This window comes from Zingiber officinale, chromosome 5A, assembly GCF_018446385.1.
Source record: "Zingiber officinale cultivar Zhangliang chromosome 5A, Zo_v1.1, whole genome shotgun sequence".
NCBI lineage: Eukaryota > Viridiplantae > Streptophyta > Magnoliopsida > Zingiberales > Zingiberaceae > Zingiber > Zingiber officinale.
The window spans coordinates 36,625,603-36,639,015 of record NC_055994.1 but is presented as its reverse complement, the minus strand read 5'-3'; the positions used below and the strand labels follow the sequence as shown (position 1 = coordinate 36,639,015).

Below are 13,413 nucleotides of genomic sequence, written 5' to 3'. Positions count from 1 at the left end.
CTTGCGCTCTATGTTTACTTGCCTTATGAGCTCGTGGTTCCTTGGAGTTTGTACTGCACCGCTATTATCACGATAAATTGTGATGATTTTGGGCAAACCAGAATCACATCTAAGTCCATTAGAAAGTTCTTGAGCCATCTGCTTCTTTAGGCGCCTCGGAGGGAACATTACTCGACTTCATGGTTGAGTCCGAACGCATTGCTTAACACTCCTCCGTGAAATGGCTCCACCTCTAAAGTAAACACATAGCACGATGTAGACTTCATGTTATCCCTATCGATTGGAAATCGATCAGTGTAACCGGGGGCGGATCGTGCGCTTGGTAAACTAGCGTATAATCTCTAGTCCTTCTCGGTACTTTAATATATGCTTTCTGCGGTCGGGGTTACTCGATATCATTGACCATGCCCAGCTTGGATGTCGGTCTCGTCTGCATTGCATACATTAGGCTTCCTATAGCGAGCATAAGGAATTGCTTTCGTGTCCTCTATCTCTTCGATCATTGGAGACATCTCTTTAGATAGAGCTACTCCATGTCTAAAAGGTAAGAAACCTTTCTTGGAATCCTGCGTGAAACAAGCAAGGATTGTATCTATATATGAAGCTTGGGACAGACACAACAACATTCTTTTCTTATGATCCCTTATAACTTTGATCCCAAGAATGTGTGCACAATCTCCTAAGTCAAATTGTTTAGACAACCATACCCTTACTTACGATAATACCTTGACATTGTTGCCAATTAACAAAATATCATCGTATAGTACAAGAAATACCACCACGTTTAGTTACACTTCTTGTATACACAAGACTCATTCGGACCTGAATAAATCCATATGATTACTTCATTAAACCGGATGTTCCAAGACCTTGAAGCTTGCTTGACCCATAAATGGACCGATTGAGCTTGCACACTAGATGCTCTTTGCCTTTTCAATGAATCCTTCGGTTGCTTCATATGGATGTTCTCTTGAAGACTTCCATTAAGGAAAGCTGTCTTGACATCCATTTGCCAAATCTCATAATCCATATGAGCGGAATGGATAAGAGTATCCGGATAGACTTAAGCATGGCTCCCGTGAAAAGGTTTCCTCATTCATTCCTCTTTCGAGTGTACCCTTTCACAACAAGCCTAGCTTTGAAGGTTTCTACCTTCCCGTCTATCCTTCTTTTCCTTTTGTAGATCCACTTGCATCCAGCGGCTTTTACACCATCGGGTTCTACAAGCTCGGACCTTATTAGAGTACATAGACTCAATTTGAGAATTCCGCCTTTTGCCAAGATGTTGCATCTATATCTTGGAGTGCTTCATCGTATGTTCGTGGATCGGGTTCATGTTACCGGGATCAAGTCCGAAGACTCTCCCAAAACATGAATCTTTCAGGCTGTCCACTATGACGAGGCACTGTCTGTGGTTGTGTATCATTTGTGACACGTGTTGCAGGTCTCTTGTGGTACCATCTTGTATTGTTGATACTGAGTAGGCGTGTCCTCTCAAGTTCTTAAAACAATTTTACTCTTGGGCTTGTCATTATATAGTCTTCTTCAAAAGCGGGCATTGGTGCTAACAATGATCTTACGGTCTTTAGGACTATAAAATAAACCACCTTTGTTCCTTTGGGATATCCTCTGAACACGCGAACTTACATAGATTCTAACTTATCGTCTGGTTTCGGCCGTGTGCTTAGACTACCCAATCAGAATATGTCTTAGGGGGTTTCGCCCATTCCACGATTATGGGAGTAGAAGGCGATTTAGAAGGTACTAAGTTCGAGCGATATCTTCTTTGTTTCAGAGCATATCCCAAGCAATTTGGTAATTCGAATAACTCATCATCGATCTAACCATCTCCATAAAAGTCCTATTCCTTCGTTCGCTACACCATTCTGTTGGGGTGTTCCAGTGCGAACAATTGGGATTGAATCCCACCTCGATAAGTAATTCCTAAACTCTCCTAAGAGGTATTCGCCACCACGATCATATCGTAGTTTCTTGATACTTTTCCTAATCGTTTCTCCACATCACCTTGTATTCTTTGAACTTATCAAGCACTCGGACTTGCGGCGCATTAGGTAAATGTATCCGTATCTTGAATAATCGTATAAAAGAGACAAAATATTCAAAACCTCCTCTTGCTTGATCACATAGACCAATCAGAGTGAACCAATTCTAACACTTCTTTGGCTCTATACCCCTTGGCCTTGAGCGGCCTCTTCATTTACTTTTGAGTTCATTGAGTTGGAAAATTTTCTAACTCTAATGAACTCAAAGTCCATCGGCTATAAGCCTCTGAATCCTACTTAAGTTAATATGACCAAGCCTTAGATGCCAAAGATATGCTTGGTTCATTTCCGAAGTTCTTTTCTCTTATTAGAATTAGAAGATGAGTTATAAATTTCCATGTTTTGCTTTGTGGAAGAAATTGGATTTAAAGTATACAAATTGCCACTAATGCACCAGAATAGATAATCACTTTATTTCTTTTAATAACTATATCGTTACTGAAAGAAATCCATCTAAAAGTTTAGAAACCGAAATTAAATTCTTTCTAAAACTGGGTACATAAAGACAATTTCTTAAAATCAAATTCTATTTCTACTAAAAGATAAGTAGACGTCTCCCACTGCAACAACCGCCACCTTAGTAGCATTGCCCGTATAGACGGTAATCTCTCCTCCTTGAGTAGTCGTCGGGTTTCCTGGAACCCTGCGAGGAATTGCAGACATGATCAGTGGCTGTATCTACACACCAGGTTCTGGTAGATAACACCGCTAAACATGTTTCAACAACTAGAGCATGAGATATACCTTTGTTGTTACGATTCCTACGAGGACGTCCGCCTTCCAATGCCCCGACTGCTTGCAGATGAAGCACTTGCCCTTGGCTTCTTCACTCCAGCTTTAAATCCTGACTCGAGATTTATTCACTTTCTTTGTTGAACCGACTTGTTTCTTCTTCTTCTTTCCTCTCGGTTTAGAAGTAGAACCATTTTCAACATAGTGAATTTGAGAATGACGAAATAATCCTTCTGCTGCCTGAAGTTCTGTCAGTAGTTCCGCCAATGAATATATCCTTCTATTCATATTGTAATTCAGGCAGAATTGCTCAAAACTTCTAGGTAGTGTTTGGAGGATCATATCGATCTGGGTTTCCCCATCAATTTCTCCTCCAAGGATCTGTATTTCATTCGGATAAGCCATCGTCTTTAGGATATGATCCCTTACAGGAATACCCTCTTGCGTGGTGGTGTCATTATCTTTCTCATGGCTTCTTGCCTAGAAGCCCTATCACGATGACGAAGAGTTCCTTGAGATTGTTAATAATATCATAGGCTGTTGGTAAATCTTGATCTTGATGTTGCAATACATTTGACATTGAAGCGAAATGTAACATGCGCCGTCTCATCCGGTTTTACCCATTTCTATGATATTGATCTCCTCTTGGGTAGATTCACGATGGGTGCATCGGAGCTTTGCTTTTCGATCTGAATTTATAGCTTCGTGATGAAACGATGTCGGTTCCTTTTCGATCTATGTAATTAGGTCGATGAAGTCCATTATTTGAAGTATGATGGATGATGGGTTGAAAGTCATCCTAAGAATCACAAATAACTTTTGGTGAACTACAAATTTAGAATAATATTGATTCCTCAAACAATACTATTTTAAATTAACGAACACCTCATATCACCGTGAATTTTGTATGCCACGTTAGTGTGGACGTATACAAATTCAACATTTGTAAAGGAGGGTTTTAACCCATTAATTTTATTATCTTGTCAACCTACTTTTGTGAATAAAATTAATAGTTGGTATTATTTGGTCACACAAATAATAGCAGTGACTCCGATGGGGAGGATACTATTAGATGTGTCTAAGTGTATACCATTACTTGACACTAAGTCCATTAATAAGATTATGCCCCTTCGTTGGGAAGATCACACGCTCTTAATTAACTTCTATAGTCATCCAAAATGGAAGTTTGTTCTAGTGATCCAAAAAAGCTCATCGGTTATGGAGGAAGGCACTCAGAGCGCGAGCTTGTTTGCATCACTTACAAACCAATAATGGAGACCGTGGGATTTACTTAAAATCCCTCTCCCACTTAGTTATTTATAAATGAGGAATTTTAACTATGCTAGCCTACTAAGCATGTAAACTAACATCACACACAACACAATATAAAAGCAATAAATAGAAAATCTAATTTTCAACTATTATGGCTTTTATCTCTAGTTAATCCTCAGTGTGTTGTCGTCCATTTCTTGCCGTATTTGGCCACCATAAGGTCTGTTATCGCGTCCATCTGGCTCCATGCGCCTACTGGTCCTTAGAAGGTTCACGCTTTGCAAGAGATCCGCGACATGAATAGAATTTTACATTTTGATCCTATATTCCATAAAGGAATGTACGTATATCTAGATCAAAATAAAATCCTAATAAAACTAAATACAGCTCCTTTGTATTTTACAATCATGCACACATATAAATGCCCTTGACATGTCCAGGTCCCACACATAATAACTAAAAGCCATAATAGTTGGATCCTGCGTCCACAAAGTTGTCACATCCTATTAACCTGCCTAAATTATGTATGACATGTGCGTAATTAAACTAATACCAATACAGAGGAAACCCTAGCTACGATACCAATTGTTGGTTTACTCGGAAAACCTATCGTTCCTTGCATGAAAATTTTGTACAAAGTGCGAACCTTTCTAGCTACCGTGTGTTCTTTTAAATTAAATTTTGGATCGCTGCGGAAGATAACACGTTTGATCCAAAACTTAATCTATTTGTTCTTTTAGGTTTTGACTTGGATCTCTGCGGAACTTTACACGTTCGACCTAAGTCTCCTTAAGTTATTAAATCCATTAAATATTAATTTCCATAATTGGTTCCCAGTACTGACGTGGCGAGGCACATGGCTATGGGAGCAACCACCACCGACTAGACAAAACCTTTTATAGAAAGCTAATATTTAATTTCCTAAAATAACTTTAGGTTAACCGAAGAGAACAATCAAATCACAAGGAAAAGAAAAACAAAAGAACACAACATCGAAAAACATATTCGAAATTCTAGAACATAAGCCTCTTGTATTTGGTATTATTTCCATAAATAACTAGTATGATGGGAAGAAAAATTACTAGTTATACCTTGTAGAAAAACCTCTTGATCTTCTACGTATTCCTCTTCTAACCTCGGACGTTGTGTGGGCAGCGATCTTCCGAGACGAGAAACCACCAATCACCTTCTTCTCCTCCTAGCTAGGTTCGGCCAACAAAGAGGAAGCTTCACCAGGAAGAAAATCAAACACTAACCAAGCTCGAGAGATGCTAGCTTTCTCCTTCTTCTTCTTCTTCTCAAGTAGTATCAAGCCACCAGAGCTCCATGGAAGGGAGATTCGGCCACCAAGAGGAAGAGGAGGGAGGATGGTAGCACGAGGAACAGAGGAGAGAAATAATAGATGTTATATATTGTGAAGTCACCCTCACCCCTTTTATATTCCTTGGCCTAGGCAAATTAGGAAATTTAATTACAATAAAATTTCCTCAATTTCCTTGACATGATTTAATTGAGAAAAATAAAATAAAATTTCCCAATTAAATCTACATTGGCCGACCACATCATTGGAGAACAAATTGGAAAGTTTCAATCAACAATTAAAACTTCCTAATTTGTTTCGGAAATTTTAAAATTAAAATTTCTCTTGAAACTCTTCATGGTTGATAAAAGAAATTTCTATAATTTTAATTTTATCAACATGTGAATAATTTTAAAGAGAAAATATCTCTACAAATAAGGAAAGAGATCTAATCTCTTTCTTTAATCTTTAGTAGATCTTTTATAAGAGATATTTTAATTTAAATTCTCTTTAATAAATTATTTCTTCACATAATAAAAATTAAAATTAAAATTCCTTTTAATTTATTTTCGGCCACTAGCTTGGGTTGGGTAGCCGCAATCTTATACCTAGGCCACTAGCTTGTTTCCCTAAGCTTGGCCAAACCCACAGTGGGTATAGAAGGTGGGTATAGGTGGGTAGAACTCTATAAATAAGAGGCTACGATAGGGACAGAGAAGAGGAATTGTTTTGGTCTCCCGATAAAATTAAGCATCCGTGTTCGCCCACACACAACTTAATTTTATCAATGATAATTCATTCCACTAGAGAACTATCATTGAACTACCGCACCAATCCCAAATTACATTTTGGGCTCCTTCTTATGAGCGTGTTAGTCTCCCCGTGTTTAAGATATCGAATGTCCACTAATTAAGTGAGTTATTGACAACTCATTTAATTAATATCTAAATCCAAGAGTAGTACCACTCAACCTTAGTATCATGTCGGACTTGCAGGGTTTAACATGACAATTCTTATGAGCTCCTCTTGGGGACATTATCAACCTAGTATCTCTAGGACACAGTTCTTCTATAATCAACAACACATATAAGTGATATTATTTCCCAACTTATCGGGCTTATTGATTTATCGAACTAAATCTCACCTTTGATAAATTAAAGAAATAAATATCAAATATATATGTTATTATATTAAGATTAAGAGCACATAATAACTGAGGTCTTTGTTCCTTTATAAAGTCAGTATAAAAGAAACGACCTCAAATGGTCCTACTCAATACACTCTAAGTGTACTAGTGTAATTATACAGTCAAGATAAACTGATACCTAATTACACTACGACCTTTTAATGATTTGTTCTTTTCCATTTTGGTCGTGAGCTACTGTTTATAATTTATAAGGTACTGATAATATTATCTTCTGCATGTGACACCACATGCTATGTTATCTTTAATATAAATTAATTGAACAACTACAAACAAATGTAGATAATTTGACCAAATGTGATTCTTTATTCAAAACAAATGTTTACAAAAGCTTAGGCTTTCAGTATACACTCCAACATTGTGTTGGTATTTCAGAATCCATACAAAGAACACAAACTAATTAAGTAGCAGAAATAAATAATTAGTTATACCTTTCTTTGCAGCTAAAGATCTCTTGATCTTCTGTTGTATTCCTCTCCTCCTCTTGGATGTCGTGTGGGTGACGATCTACCAAGATGAAATCCACCTAAACCTTCTTCTTTGCCTACAAGTTTCGGCCACCCAAGGAATGCCAAAATAGGAAACTTCCTTCTCTTCTTCTTCCCCTCCAAGCATGCCGGCCACAAGAAGATAGAGCTTGACGTGTCGCCGACCTTTAGAGAAGAAAACAAAGGGAGAAGGGAAAGAGAGAATGGTCGACCACCAAGGAAAATAGAAGAGGGAACTTTAGGTTGTGTTGTACCATAAGGCACAATCTACCTCTCTTTTATAATCCTTGGTGAATGCTAAAAAGGAAAGTTTTAAACATAATTAAAACTTCCTTTTAATTCCAATCATGGCAAAAAAAGGAATTTTTAATAATAATTAAAAACCCTCTCTTTCAAATTTCCTATTGTGATGACTACAAATGGAAAGTTTTAAACATCTCTTTTAAATCATGGTTACAAAAAAGGAAAGTTTTATTAAAATTAAAATCTCTCTTTTTAAACCAATATAGATGGCAACAAAAAAGGAAAGATTTTAAAATTTAAAACTCTCTTTTAAAATCATGTGGATGGCTTCAAAAAAAAAGATTTTAAAATTAAAACTTCTCTTTAATCCTTTGTAGATTACTACAAAAAAGGAAAGATTTTAACAAAATTAAAATCTCTCTTTTAACCATTGTAGATAACTATAAAAAAAGAAAGATTTTAATAAAATTAAAATCTCTCTTTTAACCATTGTAGATAATTACAAAAAAGGAAAGATTTTAACAAAATTAAAATCTCTCATTTAACCATTGTAGATAACTACAAAAAGGAAATATTTTAACAAAATTTTATTTTGAACAAAACTTCGTTTTCTCTTCTTGTATGGCCGGCCCCATGCTTGGGCACCAAGCATGGCTTGGTCGGCCCACATCTTGGGCACTAAGAGGGCTTGGCCGATGTCACGCCCCAGGTAGTCCCTGTCCGAAGAAATTTCGGCAGCATCTCCCCTGTACGGGTGACAATATGAATCCAGAATACATATATCTATACCTCGGCCACACACGGGCGGAACAATACAATATAAATAAGAAACAAACCGCGCAGTTTATATCAACATTCCACACAGCTCAACATATAATCAATCCACGGAGTTTAATAAGGAAGAACGATATAGAATCCTCGAAGATATATGTAAACATCCTACTCCACTCTGAAGAAAACAAATCCACAGTAGTGAGAAAATCTGCGTGAAAAACAATAGTAGCAAATGAGATATTCAATGTCCAATCTGAACCCATAATACAAGTATATAAGATCAGCAAAATATAATCCGAAGAAAATCCTCACGATAATGGGGCTAGCGATGGAATATCTCCTCAACTTGAAAAATAGTAATAATGGGGTGAGTTCAAGAACTCAGCGGGTAATCCATAGATATATACGTGATATATAACCACGGTAACATCCCATGGTACGATACACTAAACCATAGAGCCTACGATGCTTCCTAACGATCTGACCTCGATGATCTCTAACAGATTATACGATATCGCATTTGAAATAAGCGTAATATGATAGCATAAAGTATAGTCTATAGCAAGAATAATAAGAAAATGCATAGCGAAATAAACTATACTCACTGCGGGAAGCATGTTGTTGTGAACATACTGTGACAAAAATAGTCGAAAGCATATAACTTGTATGCTATCGATCATATCTGATCACCAAATGCGTGATCACGAATAATGTAATACGTGCGTATGATCACGAATGACGTCTGCGGTCACCCTACGCATTGCTCGGCCATCTCTGATGGTGAGGCCAGGGTGGGTAGAAATAGCCAGTCATGCTCTGAGTCCCTACCCACGATGGTGGCCAGAGTGGACGGGATCTTTGTCAATACTATCCTCTACCTCAAACATAGTGAGGGACCTGATGCTCTCATCTCTCGGTGCCGATGACGGGGAGGGACCCCGTGCTACGCTCTGTCACGCTACCCGTGGCGTCTGGCGGGCACCAAGGCAACCTACCATACACACCACAGTCTTGTGCCTACCCGTGCAGATGGTCACGTTGTGTGCGGGCTCGTATGGCCGTGGCGAGCTCAATAATGGGTGAGTCGATCGCCGGCTGCGATCATGCGATATGGTGCGTGCGACTACAGTATGTCATACATGAACATATCCTCCTCCATATGCGTAGGTGCCAATAAAACAACCGCATATGTATAACAATGATATAAGCAACGCAAATTCAACAACATATAACTAGTATCTCCAGCAACTAATCAAGTATAGATAAGCATCATAAATATCCATCTCTATGAACATATATACACATGACAAAAGATAAAAGCATCCAGTTCTAAAGTAAAGCAACTAACAGAAGAAGCATGTGATAGGTATCAACTAAGCTACGACCAGGGAAGAGATAAATCTACCATCTACCACTAGTAATCATATATAAATTACACATATCATAAGACATTATCAAAAAGATAAGTCAAAGGGTACCCGCCTCAAAGAGCAGGTAGTATCACGCCAAATCCAACGTCGAGATGCCTGTCTCGAATCAGAGTCCTGTATCAACAAACAATATATATATTTTATTTAGCTAAATCCAAATGAATAGCTAAATAAAATACCTAATACTAAATTAGGGAAAAACCTTAATCACATCAATCACAACCAACCTAATTAAATCTAACGGTCAATTAGGGTTAGTTACCTAATCCCTAATCACCCGTTAGATTAGAAATACAATGGTTGACTAGGGTTAATTATCTTAACCCTCATCATTCCATTAGATTAATTCTAAACTAACTAATTCTACACATAAACAACTAAACATAACCCTAATTCAAAGCTACACATGATCATGTAATCAAAATTATACTATGATCTACAACCAAGATCAAACACCTACATATAATCCTAATTCAATGCATTTACATCATGTATCAAAATCCCTACACATGATCATCCATCAAAAACAATCAAATTACACCATACCTCACGCTTAGCCCTCCCTTCTGTTGATCCACACAAGGTATTATCACTGGATCAAAGAACACCACAGCAAGATACTGGAATTCATCCTCACTGGACCGGATTAAGACATCATCAACAGGAAGACCACTGATCCAATCAAGAACAGAGATCAAGATTGGATATCCAAAATCCAAACAACCACCTAAATGATAACCTAACCTTGCCTCAGATGTGCCAATTTGTTGACAGGGATGTGGTGGCCGGAATCAAGCAAATACTCCACCAAAACAGCACCTCACCTCACTGCCCTAATCCAGCTGCTGTCCACCAACCGGATACCTCTGGTTAGCAAGGGAAAGGAAGAATCGATTACACGATCATCTCAATATCCCACACAGAACACGAAACCTTACCTCGATCAGTTGCCTCTAGGAGGTGTCGCCCTATCCGATCCAACTTGAGGAGACACAGATTGGAATCAATCGCTCCCACTACAAGATCTAAACTAGGGCACCGCGTGTACCTCAGGCGCTGCTAACTCGACCTCATGAAGGGCGATGGTCGGCCATCGATTGAGAGGTTAGGGCTTGAGAAATGATCGGCAACAGTGAGGAGAGGAAAGAACACCAGCCCGGATCTGAGATTAATAGGCGTCGACGCCAGCGGAGAAGGATCGCCGGAGCTGGAGCCTTGCTCCCGTCGCCGTCGCTTGCCCGCGAGAGAGAACATAGAGAGATCGGGAAGAAGAGAGGAAGAAGGGAGAAGGATCGGGATTGGCGTTTGGGGAAAGAAGATAGCACGGGTTCGGTATTTGGGTTGGGGAGAAATAATAAAGGAAAAGAACTAATAATTAAAAACTTTTCCTCACTTAAACAGGTATCCAAAATAGGCTTAATCCGAACCCAAAATTGATCCCTTCAAAACCCGTCTTACGAGCTCCGAAAAATTCCCAGAAAATTTCTAAAAATTCTGGAAAAATTCTATAAGGCTATTTATGAAATAACCCTATTTATTTAAATTTTTCGAGATCTCACAGCCGACACCTTGCTTGGGCACCAAGAAAGGATGTGGCTGGCCCCTCATTTTGGTAAGAAGCAAAATCAAAACGGGTGAACACGAGGCTTTATAGAGGCTACAGCAAGGACCGAGAGGAGGTATTGGTTTTGGCCTCTCGATGAGCTTATGCTTCCTGTGTTCGACCCGAATACCCAACTCAAGTTCATCAATAATAACTCATACCACTAAAGAGTTATTATTGAACTACCGCACCAATCCCATATTACATTATGGGCTCCTTCTTATCATGAGTGCGTTAATCTCTCTGTGTTTAAGATATCGAATGTCCATTAATTAAATGAGTTACTAACAACTTACTTAATTAACATCTAGCTCCAAGAGTAGTACCACTCAACTTCATTGTCATGTCGGAACTAAGTCCACTTGCAGGGTTTACATGACAATCCTTATGAGCTCCTCAAGGGGACATCATCAACCTAGATAACTAGGACACAGTTTCCTTCTATAATCAACAACACACCATATAAATAATATTATTTTCTAACTTATCGGGCCTATTTATTTAACGAATAAATCTCACCCATTGATAAATTAAAGAAATAAATACTAAGTATTTGTGCTTGTTATTATATCGGGATTAAGAGTATGCACATCTATAATAACAGAGGTTATGTTCTTTTTGTTAGAGTGTATACTAAAAGCCTAGCTTTTGGTATAAACATTTATCTAGAAATAAGAATCACATTGGTCAAATGTCTACATTTGTGATAAATGTAGTTGTTCAATTAATTTATATTGTAGATAACATGGTGTGTGGTGTCACACACAGAGGATCATGTTATCAGTACCTTATAAATTATAAACAGTAGCTCACGACCAAAATGGAAAGGAACAAACCATTAGAAGGTCGTAGTGTAATTAGGTATCAGTTTATCTTGACTGTATAATTACACTAGTACACTTAGAGTGTATTGAGTAGGACCATTTGAGGTCGTTTCTTTTATACTGATTTTATAAAGAAACAAAGACCTCGGTTATTATGGAAGTATGTGCTCTTAATCCTAATATAATAACAAGCACATATATTTGATATTTATTTCTTTAATTTATCAATGGGTGAGATTTAGTTCGATGAATCAATAAGCGATAAGTTGGAAATGGTATCACTTATAGTGTGTGTTGTTGATTATAGAAGCGTGTCCTAGAGATACTAGGTTGAGAATGTCCCAAAGAGCTCATAAGGATTGTCGTGTTAAACCCTGCGGTGGACTTAGTCCGACATGATGAAGTGGTACTACTCTGGAACTAGATATTAATTAAGTGAGTTGTCGTAACCTTACTTAGTTAGTGGACATTTGTTATCTTAAACGCAGACTAACACACTCATAATAAGAAGGAGCCCAAAATGTAATTTGGGATTGGTGTGATAGTTCAATAATAATTCTCTAGTGGAATGAATTATTAGATAAAATTAAGTTGTGTGTTCGGGGCGAACACGGGATGCTTAATTTTATCGGGAGACCAAAACCAATTCCTCCTCTGGTCCCTATCGTAGCCTCTTAATTATAGAGTACACCTATACCCACCTTCTTACCCATCCTATAGGGGCCAGCCAAGCTAGCTTGGAGACCAAGCTAGGCGGCCATGTTTTGGTTCATGGGTGAATTCATGTGGCGGCCCTAGCTTGAACTCAAACTTAGGGTTTTACTATTAAAATAAAAGGAATTTTATTTTTAAATTTTTTCATGTGGATAACATGATTTAAAGAGTTTAAAATTTAAATCTTTCCTTTTATAAGATTCTACAAAAGATTAAGAAGAGTTAAATCTCTTTCCTTATTTGTAGATTAAAAGGTTGATTTTAATTTTGGTAAAACTTTCCTTTTAATCATGTTCATGATTTAAAAGAGAGTTTAAAATTAAATATCTCTTTTATAAAGCTTCTACAAGGATTAAGAAAAGATTAGATATCTTTCCTTATTTGTAGATTGGAAGAGATTTTAATTTTTAAAGATAACTTTCTTTTTATCCACATGTTTAAAAGAAATATTTTAATTTATAAAATTTCCTTTTTATTAACCATCATGAAGGGAAAATTATTAGAGAAATTTTTTATAAAATTTCCGGAAACAAATTAGGAAAGTTTTAATTCTTGATTGAATTAAATTTCCTTTGCTTGGTTTAAAGTGGCCGGCCACATTATTGATGAGGAAAAATTATTTTAATTAAATAAATTTTCCTTATCAATGGCAAAAGAATTAAGGAAATTTTTATTTAAATTTCCTTATTTGCTAAGGCCAAGGATTATAAAAGAGAGGGTAGAGGTGCCTTCATGGTGAACAACTCTATTTATTTTTCCTCTCTCT

The 13,413-nt window shown here is 37.4% G+C and overlaps 1 long non-coding RNA gene across 1 annotated transcript; it reads right to left on the bottom strand.

The window, feature by feature from the left end:
• Positions 1 to 9,559: 9,559 nt before the first annotated feature.
• LOC121982750 lies at positions 9,560 to 10,825 on the bottom strand. The gene is made up of 4 exons (XR_006112229.1): positions 10,445 to 10,825; positions 10,251 to 10,372; positions 10,053 to 10,178; positions 9,560 to 9,620 (listed from the first exon to the last, which is right to left on the bottom strand). It is a non-coding gene; the product is annotated as an uncharacterized LOC121982750 (long non-coding RNA).
• Between the last annotated feature and the right edge of the window lie 2,588 nt (positions 10,826 to 13,413).